Here is a 13,473-nt window from a genome sequence, read left to right as displayed (position 1 = left end):
CAGTGGTTTTAATAGCCTGGTCTTGTCCTTATTAAATAGAAAGAGAGAAATTTAAGAAGAAACTTATATCAAATGAGTCTTTAAAACCTTTACTGTATGTTTAATTTCCATTAAACTTCTCTAAAATTTCAGCCTGATGGTGATGAATACTGTCCTGGACAGAGTCCTCCCTAGTAGATCTCCTGGCCACACTTAAACCTCCATAGCACTATAACCCTCATTTTCCCACCCTACCTCAGAATTGGCCAGCATTTGGCAGTTCCACCCCAAATATGAACTTAAGTGTTAGACCAGAACCATGGTCCCAGCACCCATGTTACCCCAGATGATAGACACACAGAGTCGTGGCTTCTTCCTAGTATCTAAAAACCCACAGACAGTCCACTCCCAAGTAGGATTGCAGGTATCTAGTTTCCAAGACGGTTTACTCCCATGATAGACAGAAGTGGGAGTGCTAGAGGCAGGTCAGCAAGGCGTCTCCTCTGTGAGCAGACTGAGCCTTGTAGGAGACTAGGTTTTGGAGACCTCAAGTTTTCCATGGCAGAAAAAGAAATGTAATCTCCTTGCTGCATGCTCCTGTATGGATCCTGAGAGGCCAGAGTGTCTGTGAAAAAATACTTCAGTGATAGTTGATACGATCAGTAAACACCACTCCAGCAAGTATACTCACTGTTTAAGCAAAAAAACCTCCAGCAGCTTAGCTTGCACCTGCATCAGCTGACAGTAGATGGATGGGTTGCATGGCAGTTTCTGCATGAAGTCCAGGAAGCAGTGGTGTGTGGTTTGTTTGGGGTTTTTTCTTATTTATACAGCTTTGCAAAAGACCTCTAGATATGCAATACAAAGGTATTGCCTCTGGTTTTGACCCCACTCTCTACTGTGTGCTCAGAGGTACTGGCTGAATTTGATACACTGATAATGCAGCAGTTGCGAAGTCAGGAGATACAGACATTGGTCCAGCAGAGAAGGGAGCTGACTCAGCAGAACTGGCACTAGTAGCAGATTAGATGAATCTAGAGCCAGAAATGGGAAAAAGTCTTCTCAGCAGTCAGGCTGCAGCAGTGGTTTCTAGTTTGAGCCCTGAGAGAGAACTGGATTGACAGCAGCTGCAAGAGCTATTTGTCAGGACCATTTGGTCTGATCCTGAACCTTCCCTTACTCTCTGCCATTTACAGTGAAAGCTAAATGACAGAAGTCCTGGGAGAACCTAGCTGACTCAGGGGGAAGTGGGGCTGCAGTGACCTCTCCAGCTGGTCCCTCAGCCCTCAGGTTCCCAGGAATGCTGAGCGTGAGTTTGGAAACTCCTCCTGGGCAGACAAGTGAGCAGGATTCAGCAAAGCATCCAGCCAGTAGTCCAGCTTGGGCACCCAAGGAAGATCCTCAAGCCATATCCCTAAACTCTCGTGGAAGGGGCTGGGGGTTAACAGAGGTTGTCACATGTCTCTTCTGATTATTCTACAAGGGAAAATGACACCCCATCATTTGGTTTGTATTTTTCTGACCTGACAGAAAATAAGCTGTTTCTTAAACGTGTTTTCAACAAGGCACCGTCAGCTTGGATGGTGGGCTCAGCTGTGTTCTGCGGTGGGGCTGTTGGCTGGAACCAGCTGTGTCCAGGACAGGGCAGCCCTCAGTCTCTCCTCAGAGGCCACCCTGCAGCCCACCCACTACCAACACCTTCACACCATCACCCAGTAGGCCTGGGCTTGACCACCTTATGGGATGGCACTAGATACAGTCAGAGCTGCCTCACATGGCAAGTATTTGTCAAAACTATGTTTTCTGTAGGACTTCAACAAACTCAATGCTTACAGCATGAAAAAGGCACAGATTAATTAATTTTCAGCTTTTCCAAAATATATGACTGTTCATGGAGTATGTGACTGGATGTAATGCCTACTTAATACTCCGAGGAAAAAGATGTTTTGCTTCCACAGCTTGTCTAGGTATAGATATCAAGAAGAGGCAGAGAGTCTTGGGAAACAGATTAAGAGATCTGCCCAGCACAGCATAAAAGAAGTCTGCATGGCAGACCGCAGAAGTGAGATTAACAGAATGTAACGGGATCTCCAGAGGGATGTCTGCATCTAAGGAGATACCCGTAGCATTGTCTTCACTGAATACAGTGAGTCTTTCAGTTCTCTTTCTTGTACCTTGTACCTCCAGCATCTGCCTGGAGATGTCATTTGTAACTGTTTTTCTGGTACCTTCAAATAAGCCACCCAAGCCCTCTCAGGCAGGCAGAGAAGCCTTTGTAATTGTGACCACAGAGGCTGGTATGCAAAATAGCTCAAGTTAAAATTGTACTGTAAAGCCTGTACTGTAACTTGTACTTCATAGTCTAGACTTAGCACTGCTGCAACAATTCAAAGGAGGTTACAGAAGTTACTTAAAGCTCTTCTTTATGAAATAAGCTTTACTAGAGTTTCACAATAAAGCATAATAGCATGTTCCGGTGCGTGAAAAACAAACAAACATAGCAATAGGAAAAATGTGAATAGTTTTCAAGGCCTTTGTTTTCTTTCTTTTTATTGTCAATGTTGGTTGTAAAACACCTGAAGGAGGAACAGCTAAGGTGCCTGTATTCTAGAAGGAGATACAGGAATCAATCATTCAAATCACATCATCCATCAAGAGTTAGTTTCCAGGAGTCTGGGTTGCTGTGGCTTGAACAATTACTTTAAGCAGTTCATAGGTGGGAATGGACACATGCAGCGAGAACAGCAAGGCAAATGCCAATCTTCCTCCAACAAGCAGTGGTAAAGCAATAACATCAGATTTCCAGCTAAATATTGTCTCCATATTGAAATGTTCTCAGGACTCATCCTATTGTACAGATCAATTACACAGCACCTTCTAACGTCAAGGTTAAAAAATTTCCTCCCTGAAGTTTATCTGACTCTTTCAACTAAGCCTGTTCTGTGTTAGCTGAAAGTGGTTTGGGACCTTTCACCCCCTCTGTACGGGCATGCAGAGTAAAGCCATCAGAGGCCAGGCATCCCAGAAAAGGTGAGGAGATACAGCTGCAAAGCACCATGTCCCACAGCCTCCACCAGGCAGGGAAGCCTTGCTCTTATTCTCCCTTTAGGACTCCGGCATCAGTCCAGCTGTTGCATGAAACTGGTAAGTTCCTGAGGCTTCTGGTACCACCTGGCCTCTTTGAGAGCTGGTTTTGAGACAGCCAGCCTTATTTCACTAGAAAAGGATGCTGCACTCCCAGATCACCTCTAGATAGTCCCAATCATTTTGCAGGATGCTCTTATGAACATGCAACCCACCGATGAACAGAGATGACTCTGCAGAGGAGGTGACAGAAAATAAGCCCAGATATATTTCTTATTGTTGTTGTTGTTATTGATATTGTTTTTAATTCCATGAGGATTTTGTAATGAGAGATGGCTTCCATCTCTCTCCACCACTGTCAAACAGCGAAGGGTAAAAAGCACTCACTCTTGGAGCAATGCACTACTTAGTCATCCTACTATTACTACTAGTAGTAGTATGCTTAGTCTACTTAGCCTAACGAGACAAGGACTCAAATGGCTAGTGAGGGGCAAGACGGCAGTTCTGCTTCAGTCTCAAGTCAGCAGACAAGTATAATTTTCCTAACTGTGAGTACTTTAGGGAAGGGAAAAGCGTGTTCTGGAATAAAGCTCCCCTCTAACAAGGGAGAAAGGCTGAGCTGGTAGGATGTATTTGTTTGGAAGGTGGAAGAGGCTATTTGCCACTTGGTCTGTAGAGAAGGCCGCTTTTACTTAAGGCTTGGCCATGACACGGAGTTATTTATGTGAATAACCTCTGAAAGGCTTGTATAAGACATGAAAAAAAAAAAATCCATAAAAGCATCAGCATTTTCTTTTTTATTAGAGCTAAAATGACAATTATTTTTTCCTATCAGGTATTGATGCAGCTGTAATTTCAAGTGCATTGTGCAACATCAGTATCTTCTAACTATAAGATGGCTGGGGTTAAACTGTGACATCGTGAGTATGAGTTTTTCTTGTTTTCTTGAGAGTTGCCTGTCATTCTCTACTTTCTCCCTTTTTCAGTTAAGCATTTTACATTGCTCCTTTGGCTGTCTTTAAAATGGCATATAATTACTTATGGTCTGAGACTCAGCAGAATACTTAATCACTTACTAGCATATGAGTGTTACACATTTACTAGAGGGGAATATAAAATCCAAAAACGTCACCTGGCTAATGGTTTAATAATACTTATGCATTCATTATGCTACAGCCTGCCACGGATGCTGATAAAATGGAAAACATCTGAACAGCTGTAGGCAACTTACGAAGAAAGACTCAAACCCCCTTGTTTATCTTCCTTTCCTCCGAGCTTGCCCCAGTGAGCACAGAATACACAGGGAGGGTGGATGTACGTGGCTGTAGACAGCTGGTAATACCACCTACTGTCAGTCACCTAACATTTTCCGTTGAAAGATCCTATTTTGGTTGTTTGTATCTCTGCCTAACTACTTGGACTAAAATTTTCAGTGCAGGTTCTCTGCCTCAGGTTGAGTTTTATTGGAAGCACTGCAGGAAAAAAAATACTGTGTCAGAGAGCAGAGCCAATGGAGGAGGGGAATGCACTGCTTTTTCCACATTACTGAAACATTTCAATTAACTAAACAGGAATATTCTTGCCATTGTTTTCCCAGTCCTTGTGAGGTGCTGCAGCTGATCAAGTGGCTGGATCTGTGTGGCTATGGAAAAGAATACCTGGATGCCGAAAGCTGCAGCAACTAGCGGTGCTTGAATAAAGCAAGGTTCAGATCTCTGTTTTGGTTTCAGAAAGACTCCTCCCAGCTAGAAAAAGAGGCTGATTCTAACCATTTTGAGAGAAACTGGTGTATCAAAGCAGAGAAGGAGAGAAGAGTATTGGGATGAGATGGACAGGGTCTGCACTTGAGGGGGGGAGAGGGCAAAAAGGAAGAGCACAGCCCTGGGCTTGCACCATACAACACTCAGGTTTCAGATCCAGATGAAGCCAGAGATCACCAGATTCCCCACCCTTCCACTGCTAGCAGAAGCTCATCTTGTTCTCATCATATAGGCTGCTCTGCAAACAAAGTGACAAGTTATCTCACCCACCGACAGAGTCAAGAGATTTGTGTATCAGATCTAAAACGCTCAATATTGTTGATTGATCCTGCCATGTTTGATTTTTCTATGGCAACATTGGATTCCTCAGTTCTTGGAGTGGTTAAATCTAGAAAATATGTAGGAAAAAACATACAGGTGAGTTACGAAGTCAGTTACATGAAAATTAGATTAAACACTGATTCTGTATTTCCTACCACATCTCATGTGGGACTGCTCCATTTAATTTCTCACAGCATTTAGCTGCTAACTTCTGCTTGCATGCTTGAAGCAGAGAGTCTGATGGTCTAGAATGGGCAGAAGGGCTGAGGGGAAGAGCTTGGCAATTCTCAGTCCCTCCAGCTCTCGCTCTCTCAAAAGTAAGAGGTGAATTGGTTTTGCATCTATGATTTCAAACCAAACAGTTGATAACCTTACTGTTAAACATATGTGTTATAATTTACCATTCCTTTTAATTTTAAACTTCCATTTTAAGCTCTTTCAATAGAGAACAGATTTCTTTGGATAGATTTTTTTTATTCCGTACCTTCAGACTTGATTAGTGCAGGGTAGCAAAGTGCTAGAGCCCTCTCTTCCTCCCCACCTCACATGGAGGATGTATTAATAAATCATGTTTTACAGAAGACTTCCAGGCTCTAAACGCCCATAAGCAATGTAATGAATCACAAGCACAGACATACTGCTGCATACACCAGAAGCAACTGAAATCACCGAAGAAAGTAACTGAAAAAATAAACATGTTCTGTGGTGAGGTTGGAAGCGATGGAGAGGCAGGGAATGCTCATTTCTGAGCCCATTCATTCTGAGGTATTTGAGGTGCTGCGAGGTAAACAGCTAGCAATGCTACCTTCCATGTGTGATAGCTTTCATCAAATAAAGGATGCCAGGCAGAGACTAACCACCTCATCAGGCATCTGGCTCAGTGTGCTCTTCCCGAGCTCTCAAGGAAATGTGTTTTGCAGTCACGCTGGCTAGGAAAAAAAAAAAAAAAAAAAAAGGCTTATTGTTAGTGGTGTCCATTTGAATCATAGTCAGATTTCCGGCAATTCACAGGCCAGCATCCAACCCTCAGGCTTTGTGCAGGTGGGGACTCAGTGTGTCTCTGAGGTGGCACAGTAGCTGGGCAAGGGGAAGGAGCCAGCTGGCCCCCCCGCAGCACTGCGCTAGGAAAGCAGCCTCGGGATAAGGTGCTGCCACTGCTTTAGCTACCAAGGAGGAGGACTGGGAGAGGGGGAAAAGCACTCTCTGAGCATGGACTAGCTGGCTTGCTCATATCTAAATGTCTGCTGTTCCCTTTCATTAGATAGCTAACCAGATTCAAAATCAAAATCAGTTGTCTGGGATGTTTTTCTTCCATAACAAACCACAAATAGTAGATTTCATGATATTTCATGATAGATTTCAGACGAATAAGAAATTGAACAGAAAAGACCATTTAGAGAGTATTAGTTTCACCTGTGTATGCACCTTTGCATCAGAGCCAGCTCTGTGGGACCTGCTGTATGCGCTCCTTCAGCTCCTCATGTGCAGCCAGATTCGCACTATTGAAGTGCACTGTCATGTGCTCAGTGCAGTCCGTGGGATGACTCAGGTCTGGTGTGTTTATCAAAGTTATCAACAATATGTATACATTAACAGGACACATATTTCAAGCATATCAACAATTACCTGGAGCACTGTACAAATCTTGGCAGAAATTATGTTCATGCACATGAAAACGACTGAGAGCTAAAAATCAGTTAATGGTGAAATGGAAAAATACAAAAGAATACCACAAATAAAACCCATCTCTGCTGTGGGCATATTTTTCTTTAGTGAAGAGAAGAGATCTTTTCCAGAAGCTGCAGGAGGAAACAATTGTGAGAGTCTGCCAGACAATCTGCGACACAAAAGCCTGGAGTGGAATGATAACCAGAGAAAAGCACTTTATTCCCTTTACGTGATGTATTTGTTTTCCTATCAGAAACCACAGAGCCATGATAAGCTGCTGTTAGGATTCTGCAGATCTTTCCTTATGATGGATAGTTAACGGATGGAACATAGCTATTTTAAAAACTTCTGCCTTACTTTATTACTTGGGGCTGAAGTTTAGCCATCTCTGTCCCTGCTCACGAAAGGGCTCTCTTTAACTACACAGATAGCATCTCTTGGGTGCAAGACAGCACATGGCATACACAGGTCTTGCTGTAAACTAGCACAGGAAGGCAAGCAATTCTGGAAACTAAGAAAGGGCTTCCCAGAGCTCATTGCTAGTCTCGGACTGCAGCTGTTTTTTTAGTTTTATAGGAAGATTTCTTCCTCCGCTGAGATTTCCAGCAGATTCCCTGCAAAGAGCTCATTTGCTTGAGCCATGGGTAAGAGAGAGATTCCACTTTTACATAGCAACATCTGACCTGAAAACATCTCAGAAAGGAATGGGGAACTGAATTGGGAAAGGTATTTTTTGTAGAAAGCAGTGTAATGTTTCTTTCTTTCCATGACGTGTACGAGCATTTTCCAGATGTTAAAAACCTGCAGGGAAAGACAGTCCTCTCTGAAGCAGGAGCAAGGCGCTGCTCTGAAGTGTGTTACTGCATGCTTAGCAGAAGCAGAGAAGGGGTTTATCATGTAATGCAACACATACAGGTCTCATTTGAATTAGCCACGTGAATGACGAATATGGTTAGTGTCCAAACAAACCCACTGACATTTAACTGAGCAGAATGTGATTAATAACTTAAATCAAAACTATGTTAATCTTTCAAAAACAGTCATTAAACTTTTCCTAATTACAGTCAGTGCACTGATCGACAGGTAAAGTCAAAAGACTGTTTTCTTTGTGAAGTTCCTTACCACAGGAAGCTGCAGAGAGCTGGTTAGTGAGGTACTCATTCCTCTTTCTTTTAGCTGTTAAGCATAAGGGGATAGAGCACAGGAAAAGAGAGAAGAAAATTAAATAAGCATGTGTGTATGGAAGTACACAAAGTAGATCTTTTTTCTCAAAAAAAAAAAAAAACCAAAAAAACACATGCATTCTTTTCTAATGTTATGACACCTAATTATATCTTGCGGTTATCAAGAGGATGTTCTCAATTGCAAATAGGAGGAAAACCATTCATTCACTTGAGGCTGGAAATAGAAGAGACTGTACAGTTTCTTTGAATATGGCCCACACCATGAAAATGCAAAGTTTCAATGTAATTCATTGAATAATCTTTGTCAGTACTGAATTAGCTATATCCATATTAATACAGGGCCTATACCATAGATTTTCTTTGAAAATTAGTGACCAGATTTTTCCTGTGCAGCTACCGAAAATGAATAATATAATGAATCACAGCATTTTGTCTTCTTCTCCCCCTCTGTTTTTGGTACATATATATAAAAAACATTTAGAAAAGAAATAAAATCTCCTTCAGCATTTATCCCATCTCCAAAGTAGTGCACACCATATAAAGGCTCTGGCTGCATGTTGTACTGACACTTGAGTAACATCACAATTTAATGACCTCATCCTTGCCACTGTTTGGGTACAACACTTTTACCAAATACATCACAGTACTCTTGTATTTTGTCCATCGGGAAGTTCACAACCCCCAGTGTGCCCTTTTGCTTCCGAGCTGTGCCAGGATGCTTCTGCCTGAGGCTGAAGCCCACTTCCTTAGGATGCACTCTGAGGAAAAGTTCTGCTCCTCATAACATTTTGAAAGTAAACTGCTCCCAATCACATGTAGAGTTTTTTCTGAAAGTCTGGATCAGAATAAAAGTTCGTGACTATCTTCTTAAAAGACAGGAGTAACTGAAAGTGAAGATGTAAACTTTCTCTAAAAATCTCACAGTGCGTGTTCCTGACCACCAGCATAGGAAAAGGAGCCTGGCCTGGACAGCCTGTACTTTAAACAACTATAGCTAGAAATTGCAAAACCTGAATTGTTGAGAAGCAAACTTAATTTATAGTGATGCAGTTGTTTCATGTGCTGCAGGCTAACAGAATGTTTGACCGAGATCAGCTTTCCAGAGTATACAGCAAATGTAGACCTGTGCTAACTCTTTAGAATGTCATGGAAGTGTTTACATCCTGCAGTAATTTTTGATTCCTTCTTTTGACCTAGTGTAACAGGAAACAAGAAAAAGCATGATGATTTAAAGTAGTCAGCCTTCTGTCATTGATAAATTTCTTTAGGCATTTAAAGGAGTTTACACTCTGCAGCTACAAAAATTTCTAGATCTTGGTCTTTTTGTGGACCTCTGCAAGCACAGGTTGTCTCAGTGTGATTAGAGTAGAGGTACAGAAATAAACTGAGGCAAAAGTGGAATTCTAACTTACAAACTAAACAGCACAGCACCCTGAGGATATAGCTGTATTTAAAGGTCTAAGATCATTGTTTGACAGCCTTGGATGACCTTTAGTCTGAAACTAGAGAATTAACCTTGAAACAAAGACTGGAGCAGTGGATATTATTGCACGTTACCTTAGTAAGGTGGCATATTCCTTCACAGTGACATGTATTGACTGGTACAATTCCTTCGCACTGGCTACTCAGGGCTCTGTTTTCCTCTGGTAAAACCTAGCTGTAGCTTTGTGCTGCCAAACACAAATGAAAAATAGCTATCCTAAAAAGCTAAAATAAATAATTAGTCTAACTTCAGGAAGGCGTGCCACCTCTTTTGCTTAGGTGTTCCTGCCAAGTTGCATGAAGAGCTACACTTTACATCAGGGTCAGGTCAATGGGAGTGATTTTCCGCGCCTGGATCAAACCCTCTCCCTACAACACACCCACAGCCACAGCGCTGCAATTATAAATTCTCCTCCTGGGGAAATAACAGGAGGAGAAACATAAGGGTACCCTAAATCTTTACTTTACTGTCACCTTGTTGATAAACAGGGAGCGTGGTAAAACAAGGTGAGGTTTTAACAGCAGCTGCTCTGGAGAAATACACCTGTATTTACATGAAATGGTGCAGCAACACTCTAAGAAGGAAAAACCAATACCTGAGAAATGAAACACAGTGTAGTATGGTGACTGGTGATGACATTGCTATAACACAAGTTTTTCTAGCCCTTGCAGTGATAAAAGGCTTGCTAGATTTTGTCCCTCTTGTCAGCCTCCAGCATTACCTGTTATGGGAAGCTTTGTTTCATATTTGATCTTGTCTCCAAAAATCATGTCCACAGGTGTGGATTTCATAATATCTATGAGGAAAGTAAGTACATGCAAACAAACAATATTAGGCCTAAAGTTGCACGCTGATTGTGGATATTGAAAAAAGAAGTTGCTGGAATACCACGGGTCGTAACACAAGGTTGACCACAGCCTCATATTAGTCTGTGTCTTTCTGCAGAGTGGAGTGCAGTTCCTGTGGCATGTTGGCCAGGGAGCTGACAGATAAAAAAAACACTGAGGGGCATTATTCTCTCTTCCATCACCCTGTCTTTAATGACCATGCATTCAACCCAGTAATCTGCGGTGGTGCATGATGCGAGACAGCACAGAACTGCTTCGAGTAATGTGGGTAATATCTGACATAGAGGGGATAGCTTAGATCAGTGTTTAAAATTTAATATCCTAGACATTTCAAATTATTCCTTACTTAACATTAATTTAATATCTAAATATAAGTCTCTTCAGGGAAGGGGAGACGGAGGAAGTGTGAGTGTGATGCCAAGAAAGAATGACTGGGTGGTTAGAATGAAACAGCTAATCTAGAAAGTTAAAGCAATGCAGAAGACTGAACTTTCGGCAGCTGTGCTTATTGACTGAAATGGAAAAATTACACACGTGACTCTACTGTCTTGACAGTTAACTGTTGAAATGAATGTGATAGACATTGCTGGCTTAGAAGATAGGGTGGTATCACTATGAACCCAACCTGTATAATCCCCAATTTCTGAGTGACTGAGAGCTCCTAGCACACCATGGTCTCTGTTCTCATTAGAGCCTGTAGCAAAAACTAAGGCAAACAGCAAGGGAAAACACTCTTGCAACAAAAAGTGAGGGACTGAAGTACTGAGGCCTGAGCAACCAGCCCCAAGCCAAAGTTGACCTCTAGATGAACCGACCAACCAAACGTTTTATATATATATACATACATACATACATATACACATGTATATTTAGTATCCAATCATTAGCAAAATACGCATGATCACTAGTGAAAGATGTAGCTTAGACAGAATACAATCATTAGCGAAGATATAGTGCATCCTTCCTTGCTTAGAGGCAGGTAGTCAAGGCTACAAAAATAGATATAAGGCCTTGTTTGCAAAAAGGAGACTCCCTTGGTTCCTCCCTGAGCCCTGGCCAGGCTTTGGTGAGATCTAAGAGCAGAGTGAAACCAGGTGTTTCCACATTTGAAACTAGGTGAGCTTGTTCATTCAACAGTGTAAAGGCTGGACCCTCTTACAGCGACTTTGGAGCCCTCACCTACGAGGGGACACCCTGCGTAAGACCTCCCGATTGCTGGGAAAGGCTCTGCAAATCCTCTCTGTGACCAGCTGAGCCCAGTGACTGCAGATCTGGATGATGGTAATGTATTAAGGCAATTGGTGATGCATCTTTAACCACTATAGGCTGTTCTATGCAGTAGTGATTAGATGCATTACCTTGTCTTGTTTAATTCTTGCTGTATTATTTCACTTACTATTTATTTTACTTACTATTCGATTGCTTTAAATGTAAATGAAGATAAACTCACTTCTTTAGCTAGGTGTCTGTTTCCTTTGTCCTGACCCTGTCTATTGGCCAAACAGGGAAACAAATCCGGAGGTTCTTCCAGTTAGTCTAGTTATCATTGTTACAGAAATTTATTATCCCCTCAAGAACTAATTCAAGCAGATTTGCCATCTTCCAGATATAAGGAACAAGTTCAATGAATGAGAACTACCAAAACTGCTCTGAATTTAAAAAAAAGTAATCTGTAACCATGCTTCTGAATGTGGGATACCACAGAGAAAAGACTTAAAGGAAGTGAAAGAATGGGACTACAGCCAAAACAGTTTCAACTCCCCCTATACCCTATGCAGGACCTATCAGAGAAACAGACTGCAGTGAGGAGAGTCATGGGCTGGTCCCCAGAGTTTGCACCATCAGTAGTAGTCACTCCATCAGGAAGAAGGATACAAAGGCTCAAATATAATTTTCGATGTAGACAGTTCAACTCATGTTGGTTTAACTCAAGAGGACTCATTCAAATTATCTCCACAATGGAGACATGTCCAGTGTTTGCATATGCAGAGGCTGGGGGAAGTTTGGGCACCAAAGCCAAGTTTCACCACTCCCCCAGAAAACAAAATAAGCCCTAAAGAATGAAGGAGGCTCATCACTTCTATAGCAAGCACTAGGAACTGCCCCTGTGACATTGTTGGCAGTTGAGTGAAATGTTTCTTTTCTAATCCCAGAAGAGCCTGTGTAATGCACAGTGTCTGCTTCTGCTTTCCTCGTGTACTGCTAGGCGTCAGCAATACTGACAGAGCACCTTCTGTATTACATATGCTTACCATCTATCTGTGAAAGCACTGTATTGTAGCAAGACCTTTCCTAATGCAAATAAAAAGAAAAAAAAAACAACCCCCGCAAAAAAAAAATAAAAAATCAACCCACGTATTTTCATATTTTCAAAGGTAGCATTACAATGTAACTGCAATTCTTTGTCATATTGTCAGGAAACTTTCCTGTATTTTTAGAAACTAGGCAGCCAAAAATAGAAGAGTAAGTTTAATATTACTCTCATCTCATGACACATAAGCAGTTACAAAACCACAATTACAAAACCAGTTTAATCAGATTTTTAAAACTTATATTTTCTTCTCTTTTCTTTCTTTTCTTATTTTACACTGCCAACCACCCAATTAAAATATAAATTGGAATATCTCTTGATAGAACAATGTACAATAGAATTTAAATTATATCCTATTCCCTTTCAAAATTCAAGAGAGTGAAATAATCATCTGCTGGACACTTTAAAGAACAGGAGTGCAAAATGATTCATTATTTTAAAAGCGAAGGAAGGAGAAAATCTCCTTCCCTAAACTAAAGATTTAGTTCTTACCATGTCTATCCATAATTGTTTATGTTAGATGCTCAACGGTTTTGAAATGCTAAGAGCAAGAGGGGGAAATGGGGGAGGCAGGGCAGGAAGCAGCAAATGTTTCAAACTGGAACTGCTGAGTGTAGAGTTTGGTCAGTTAATCTTGACTCAGTCAAGTTCCCAGTCCTTTCTGGATATTGCTTTTCTAAGGTCATTTAGCAGCTGGTTAAAAAAAAAAAAAAAAAAAAAAAAAAAAAAAAGCTTAAAGTACAACTGAACATCAGTGTTATGGCTACTACCATTATGTTTGAGACACAGATGTATGTTATCCTACTGTCTTGGCTTCTCAGGTCATAAAGAAGAC

At 41.4% G+C, this 13,473-nt stretch overlaps 1 long non-coding RNA gene across 1 annotated transcript; it reads right to left on the bottom strand.

The window, feature by feature from the left end:
• Positions 1 to 2,382: 2,382 nt before the first annotated feature.
• LOC129735292 (uncharacterized) lies at positions 2,383 to 7,228 on the bottom strand. Its single transcript, XR_008730714.1, has 3 exons — positions 6,570 to 7,228; positions 5,629 to 6,073; positions 2,383 to 5,211 (listed from the first exon to the last, which is right to left on the bottom strand). It is a non-coding gene; the product is annotated as an uncharacterized LOC129735292 (long non-coding RNA).
• Between the last annotated feature and the right edge of the window lie 6,245 nt (positions 7,229 to 13,473).

Source organism: Falco cherrug, chromosome 1, assembly GCF_023634085.1.
Source record: "Falco cherrug isolate bFalChe1 chromosome 1, bFalChe1.pri, whole genome shotgun sequence".
NCBI classification, from domain to species: domain Eukaryota; kingdom Metazoa; phylum Chordata; class Aves; order Falconiformes; family Falconidae; genus Falco; species Falco cherrug.
Note: the sequence above shows the minus strand (reverse complement) of the source record. Positions and strands in the feature narration are given on the sequence as shown.